A 7,657-nucleotide genomic window follows, 5' to 3' on the forward strand; every position below is an offset into this window, starting at 1 on the left:
GATTGGTTTACAATTTTGCATACCAAACTTGTCCAAAATTTTATGCAAATATTTTTCCTGCAACATGTATATGCCATCCTCTGATTGCACAAACTGAATACCCAAGTAATAATGTAGCAAACCAAGATCAGACATCTCAAAGGTTTTTCTCAAAGCATCTTTAAACGCTTCAATTTCATCTGCAGTATTGCCTGTAAGAAGCATATCATCCACATAAAGTGTTAGCATAATGAGAACTCCTTCTCTATTTTTGACACACAAAGTACTTTCTGTTGGACTATTCTGAAATCCCTAGCCAATCAAATAAGTATGTATCTTCTCATACCATGCTCTTGGAGCCTGTTTGAGACCATACAAAGCTTTACGCAATCTACATACCTTTTGCTCTTGACCTTTTACAACAAAACCACTTGGTTGACTTACATAAACTTCTTCCTGCAAATCACCGTTCAAAAAAGCAGTTTTGATATCCAACTGATGCACTTTCCAACCATGATGAGCAGCAATTGCAACTAGTGATCTCACTGTGGACGCACGAGAAGTAGGAGCAAAGGTTTCATCATAATCTATGCCTTTCTGTTGCGCATAGCCTTTTGCCACAAGCCTTGCTTTGTACCTGTCAACAGTACCATCTTGTTTCCTTTTTACCTTAAAAACCCACTTTGTACCAATACGCTTTTTACCTGTAGGCAAGTCCACTAGATCCCATGTATGATTCTTATGAATAGAATCAATTTCTTGTTGCATAGCATCTTTCCACTGAACACACTCTAAAACTTGTTCAAATGAATCAGGCTCATCTGCATCACAAAGAGTGTTAAAGCAAGCCAAATCTACTTGCTCTTTGCCAAAAGTAGTACCAGCACGTGTTTTTCATGGCAACGGTGCATCCAACTTGCTATCCTGCAAAGTTTTTTGCACCCATTTAGGCAAGGTTCTTTCTTCCCTGAGAACTTCTTGCTCTTCACGCACAATTTCCTCTACATCATGAGGTGTCACATGCTGATCAAAAGATTGATCAAGATTATCAACCTGTTGTGATTCTTGATTCTCCATAAAAGAAGGAAGCAAACCTTCGAATACATCATGTGTCTGCATATGAGGTACATCAAAAGCAACCATAGGTTGAGCAGTAGTTTCTGCAAAAATTACATCACGACTTTCAAAAATCTTGTTTGTAGTAGGATTGTAAAGTCTATAACCTTTACTTCCACTACTGTACCCCACAAATATACATTTGATTGCCTTATCATCAAGCTTCCCACGTAACTGCTGAGGGATGTGAGCATAAGCAAGACAACCAAAAACACGAAGATAACTGACTGAAGGTTTTCTGTCATACCAAGCTTCATATGGAGCAATGGTCTTCAAGGCACGAGTAGGACACCTGTTCAAAACATGTGTTGCACAAGCAAATGCCTCCATCCATAGCTTATGAGGCAAACTCTTAGCCTTGAGCATACATCTAGCCGTCTCCATTAAAGACCTGTTCTTCCTTTCTGCAACACCATTCTGTTGTGGTGTGTATGGCATAGTGCATTGGTGTTTAATGCCTTTCTTTCCCAAAAAATCCTTAAATGCACCTGACATGTATTCACCTCCTCGATCGGTACGAAGAGTCTGTACTTTGCAACCTGTTTCATTTTCAACCATGGCGACATAATGTTGAAAAACTGTAAACACAGCTGACTTTGCTTTGAGTGGATACACCCAACAAAACCTGGAAAAGTCATCAATGAAGGTCACAAAATAAAGGTTGTTTCCCAAAGATGGCATCCTCATAGGACCACATACATCACTGTGTACAAGCTGCAACTTTCGTGTCCCTCTAACTGAACCATCCTGCGAAAATGAAAATCTGTGCATATTTCCAAGAACACAACCTTCACATACATGTCTTGGTGGCATCTCCAATAAAGACAAATCATGCACCATATTATGACGTTGTAAAGTCATCAAACTACCATAACTAACATGCCCAAATCTAGCATGCCACAACTCAGCATCCTGCATGGCCTGAGTTTTTGTTTCTGCAATACATACATGAATCTGCTTTTCATAACGATCTAGCACAAATAGTCCATTTCCCAGCGTACCTATAGTGATAAGAGAATAACCATTCTCTCGATCTCGTACAACACATCTGTCATCCTCAAAAATGACCCGAAGACCATTTTTTGCAAGAGAGGATACAGACAACAAATTCTTCTTGATCCCTGGAACATATAAGACATCTGGCAAGCATAAATCTGAACCATCTGAAATGGTAATCAAAATCTTACCAACGCCTTTGATTGGATAAGAAGCATTATTTGCACATGTCATCTTTCCTGCTGGAGCTGCATCCAATGAACAAAACAAATCCTTCGTTGAAGTAATATGCCTGGATGCACCACTATCAAAGTAGTACCAAATCATTTATGTCTCGTCAACACTGTAAGCAAAAAAATCTGAATATACTAAGAAAGCATAAGAATCCTGCACAAAGTTTGCAGACTCTTCTTTAGCTGTAGAAGAATCACCAGAAGCTGAAACAACCAAACTTGACTCTTTCTTCTTTTCTTTAGCAATTCTCTTTTTACACTCACTAATGTAGTGACCAGGTTTCTTGCAGTAGTGACATTTACCTTTCTTCTTGGACTTGTCGAAATCACCTTTAGACTTCTCTGAAGATTGTCTTGCACCAGACTTGGAGTAATGAGCACTCTCTTTACCCTTGTTTTTGTTCTGTACAACAAGAGCATGATCCATACCATCCACCTGTAAAGACTTGTTCTTACGTGATTGATCCTCCTGCAATAGCAAAGCCACTAACTCTTCAAAATGAAGAGGCTCAGGATTTGCTCGCAAAGACAAAGTCAAAGAAGTCTGAAAAGTCAGATAAGATGGTGGTAGTGAATTGAGTGTTTTGGAAACCAAGTCCTTCTCTGGAATCACTTCATCAATGCTAAGCAATTGCTCTTTAAGATCCCTGATTTTTGTAAGATGCTCGACGATATCGTCACCTTCGTCCATCTGTATGTTGTCAAGTTGTTTCTTCAAAAACTCTATTCTGGCAGCGTTTCTTCCTCCAAACATAGCTTGCACAGTGTTCCAAGCGTCCTCAGAAGTTCTGCAAGATCTGATATGTGGTGTGATTGTCCTCTTTATGGTTAAGGCAATCACAGCCATAGCTTGTGCATCTTTAGTATCCCATCTCTTTTGCTCTGGAGTGACTTGTGAGGGTCCTGCACCAACAGCTGCACCACGACCATGCGTGGCAGGTGCAATGCTACAGGTGCAATGCTACCTGGACGAACTTCATCTCCAGATACATAATCCCACAATCCTTTACCAACCAAAACATTTTTGGCCATAAAAGACCAAAGAGAATAGTTGGTACCATCCAATTTGTCTTCGGATGTAAACGCACCAAAAATCTCTTTCTCCATAGATTGAGCCATACTGTGGATGCACACAAGAGAGCAAAAGAACCTCCAAGAGATTCACAAATCTCCTCTCCAATCCAAGAAAAACTCTACACAAAATCTCAGCACAAAGCTAAGACAAGCTGCTTCCCAAAAGAACTGTTTACCTGAAGAAAATCTGTCAAAAAGCACACCCTCTTGATCTAAACACCTCCGAAAAGTAACTCTGCTATGCTACTCAGAACAAAATTTTGAGGGCTCGAACGGCTTCAAAAGGGGGGTAAAACCGCAGGTTACCTGCTCAGAATACTCCCGGAACGTCGAGGATGCTCCCACGAACAAATTTTCCGAAAACTACCTGAAAACTGCGATTGCGCGTGCGGACGCGAAAACGCAAGTAGAGGCTCTGGAAATCACCTTGCTCTGATACCAATTGTTGAAGATGATGAAACAGGAAACAGAAGGAAGACAACAACTCAGAGTAGGAAGAAGATGGAGAAAGAAAAGACACAGAGCTTGTGTACGAGATCTCTGTAGTCTCTCTCTCTGTATTAGAATAATAGAGTATACAAACTCAGAGCTACAAAGCTTATATGAAACCCTAAGAGATAAGGTGTCCTTTCACACCAGATGTCCAGGGGGAAAAACCCAGTGGGAGAAAAGTGCCCCTGGTGAAGCGCGTATACACACTAACACTACTACATGTCTACACTACCTACCAGCGTGATGACACACTTATCTACTCACCTCACTCACCAGTGGTTTATACTAGACCGTTGTACTAGTTCCCCTTTTATGTTGTATTTTCCCTTACATTTTTGTAGATCCCTTATCTTGAGTTAGTGAAGAAGAAGAAGTACAGCCTTTTGCCTCCATCTTTGTGCGTGCATGTGTCCTTTCAAGATCTCAATCTCTCTCCTTCTCTTTCTCTTGGCATAGTTTGAAAACCATGTCTATTTGCAATTCCAAGGCTCTATCATTAAAGTGGATCTTTTGACCATCCAAGTAACATCCCCCAGGAGATATATCCATCATTGGCATCCACTTTGATACCACAATTCACTCAGCCCCACTACAATCTTTTTATACCTATAAAAAAGAGACAAATATTTGGAAGAACTCACCATATATGAATGTCTTACTAGGCATGTATGAGTGAGAAAACATCAATTGGGTACACGTAGTGGGCAAGCAGAGACACTTGGGGGAATAGAGGAACAACTTTTGTAGCATCTGAGGGGATGAAATGCCACAATTTTTACTAGTGAACATTTTAAGTGTAATGCATATACTCTCTGATGACATAATGAATGAAGACTTGACCAACGTCAAAATGGGCAGTGCCTCAAAATATTGTGATCAACATGACTGAGGGGCCAAATCACCAATAGAGATAGACTACAAACTTGATAGGGAATCAGAATCACATATTAGCTCAAGTTTGGAAACAAAAATATTGGGCCTAATACAAATTTCTATAATAATTTATCCAGGAGTGAAGAGAACCCAAATGAAGATGAACCTAGTGAATCTATGCAAGAGCAACTCAAACTCAAAAAAATAGGCAAGAGAAGTAAGAGATATAAGAGAAACAATATCGAATGAATATTTGTGCTATGATTATAAAAAGAGATCCACCACTAAACGGATTGGTTATGTGGGTGTTTTGTGATCCTCATCAAAAGTTGGTAGACAGTTACGTTGAATACCTTCAAAATGTCATGTGGTGTAGTCAACAACCCCTTAACATTTCACAATTAGAGATTACACAAAAGCCAAAATTGAGTTGTTCTACAAGGAGATGCCAAAATTGAGAGTTAACTCAACAACAAAAGGAAGTAGATATTAAAGCAAAGACCCTAGCACAAGAAGAGCTCGTAGACTTATATCTTATACCTAGGAAGAAAATAATTGTGTACACGAAAGCCCAATGATTGATGGAAGTAGTGGAGACTACGATGGTTCGGCGGTAAAGAAGGAGCTAGAATTGGCAAACCCAAGTGAGGAGTTTATATCAATTTTCATTGCTCAAAGAGTCTATATTTAAGGCACTACTCAAACTTATTCATGTACATGATTTGTTGGACATATCATGATATGAAGGGAATTTTTCCTTTCGTGGTGTAACATACAATTTCCATTATTAGCACTGCTACATCAGTCCAACAATGACCCTACCCAATGAATTCTAAGTATGCAAAGATTTTTCAAGAAGAACTTGAAAAAAATTATCCAATGTGGATTCATATACCCTATTGAGCACTCAGAATGGGTTTCTTTGATGGTTATTCTGCCAAAGGAGAATGAAAAACTCGGAGTGTGCGTGGAACTCAAAAGGGTTGATGTAGCTACTAGGAGAGATCATTATCCCTTGCCATATTTAGAACATTTTCTTGGGAAGGTTGTAGGCAAGGAGGCTTACAGCTTTTTAGGTGGGTACTCCTGCTACAATCAAATCACAATTGTGCTAAAGGACCAAGTTAAAATTGCATTCATGATAGAATTAGGAGAGTTTGCATTTTTTGTTATGGCCTTTGGCTAAATGAATGCCCCTACTACATTCCAATAAACATTGCTTTCAGGGAGAATTAAAGAGATCTTTGTGAAGCTTTCCTAGATGAACTTTGTGTTTATTACTCTTGGAAAGAGCAAATGTCATGTTTATAAAAGGTGTTTGAAAAGTGCAAATTAAATTGCATCTCATTGAACCCTTTCAAATGCCGATTTTGGGTTAAACATGGAGTTATCTAAGGGCATATATTGTCCAAGAATGGGATTTCTATAGATGAGATTCTAGATTTTCACCCACTTATAAATTATAAGGGAGTTCATACATTCATGGGTCATGTTGGTCATTATCAACGGTCTATTTTATATTTTGTCAAGATAGCTCATCCATTATACAAGCTTCTTATCAAATTTAATTGGACCCAGGATTGTGACTGTGCTTATGAGTTGTTAAAGAAGGCGCTGATGAATGTCCCAATTCAGGAATGTTGATTAGGATGTAATTTTCCATGTTCATATTGATGCATCAAACCTTTCTATTAGGAGTGTCCTAACTCAGCCAAGAAAATAAAAATTGGACTACCCTATTAGCTTTGCAAGTCACCAATTAAATGATGCTGAGATGAATTACACTATTATGAAACAATAATGGTTAGCAATGATTTATGCAGTTTTTTTTTTTTGGTATTATCCGACGTATTATCTTCTAGCTACGAAGTTTGTGTTTTATATTGATCATCAAGTATTACTATATATGGTAATAAAATCACGATTTATGAGAAGAATTGCAATATGGTTACTCATTCCTCTATAGTTTGATTTTATAGTGGTTGTGAGGCCGGATAAAAAACATGTCATGGCTAATCATTTGTTTCACATACCAAATGGTGAAGCTCCCACTGACGTTGATGATGAGTTGCTCAATACATCCCTCTTTATGGTTGAGACCATGCCCAAACACAGTGAGAAGATTGTTAACTTTTTAGTTAATGGTTCTCCACCCAAAGAACTTTAGAAGGATTTATCTCAAAAGTTAATCAAGGAATGCGAACCTCATTGCCTAGTTTTCATAATTCTCTATAAGTGAGAAAAAGATAAAAATATTAGGCACTATGCCCGTGAGGATGAGTATTTGTACATTTTGCAAGAAGCACACATGGGCATATCTGGTGGTCACATTTTAGGAGATTTGACTGCTAGAAAGGTATGACAATCAAGCTAATGGTGGCACACATTATTTAAGGATGCATCACTCTTTACAAAGGGATGTGATAAATGCCAATGTTATACATAAACACAAAGTGAAGATAAGATGCCCCTAGATCCTATTGAGGTAGCCTAACCATTTGAAAAGTGGGGCTTACATTTTGTAGGTCCCATTAGTGTCGTGGCTTGTAACACTCAATCTCACTATATTATTGTGGCCACTGACTATGTGACAAAATGGAATGAAGCTAGGGATACATGCAAGGTTGACGTGAGGAAAATAGCTAAGCTTCTCTTTGAGAACATTATTACCCAATTCAGATGTCCCTTTGAAATTGTGAGTGACAATGGTATCCATTTTATAAATGACGTGATAAAAGAACTCACATCCTGTTTCATGATATCACAGCATAAGTCTACACCTTATTATCCACAAGGGAATGGCCAAGACAAGAGTACCAACAAGATTCTAATTTCTATTTTGACCAAGATGAGTGAATCTCATTGTATTGATTAGACTTTAAGCTTACATCAAT

Source organism: Adiantum capillus-veneris, chromosome 12, assembly GCF_014529385.1.
Source record: "Adiantum capillus-veneris isolate H3 chromosome 12, ASM1452938v2, whole genome shotgun sequence".
NCBI lineage: Eukaryota > Viridiplantae > Streptophyta > Polypodiopsida > Polypodiales > Pteridaceae > Adiantum > Adiantum capillus-veneris.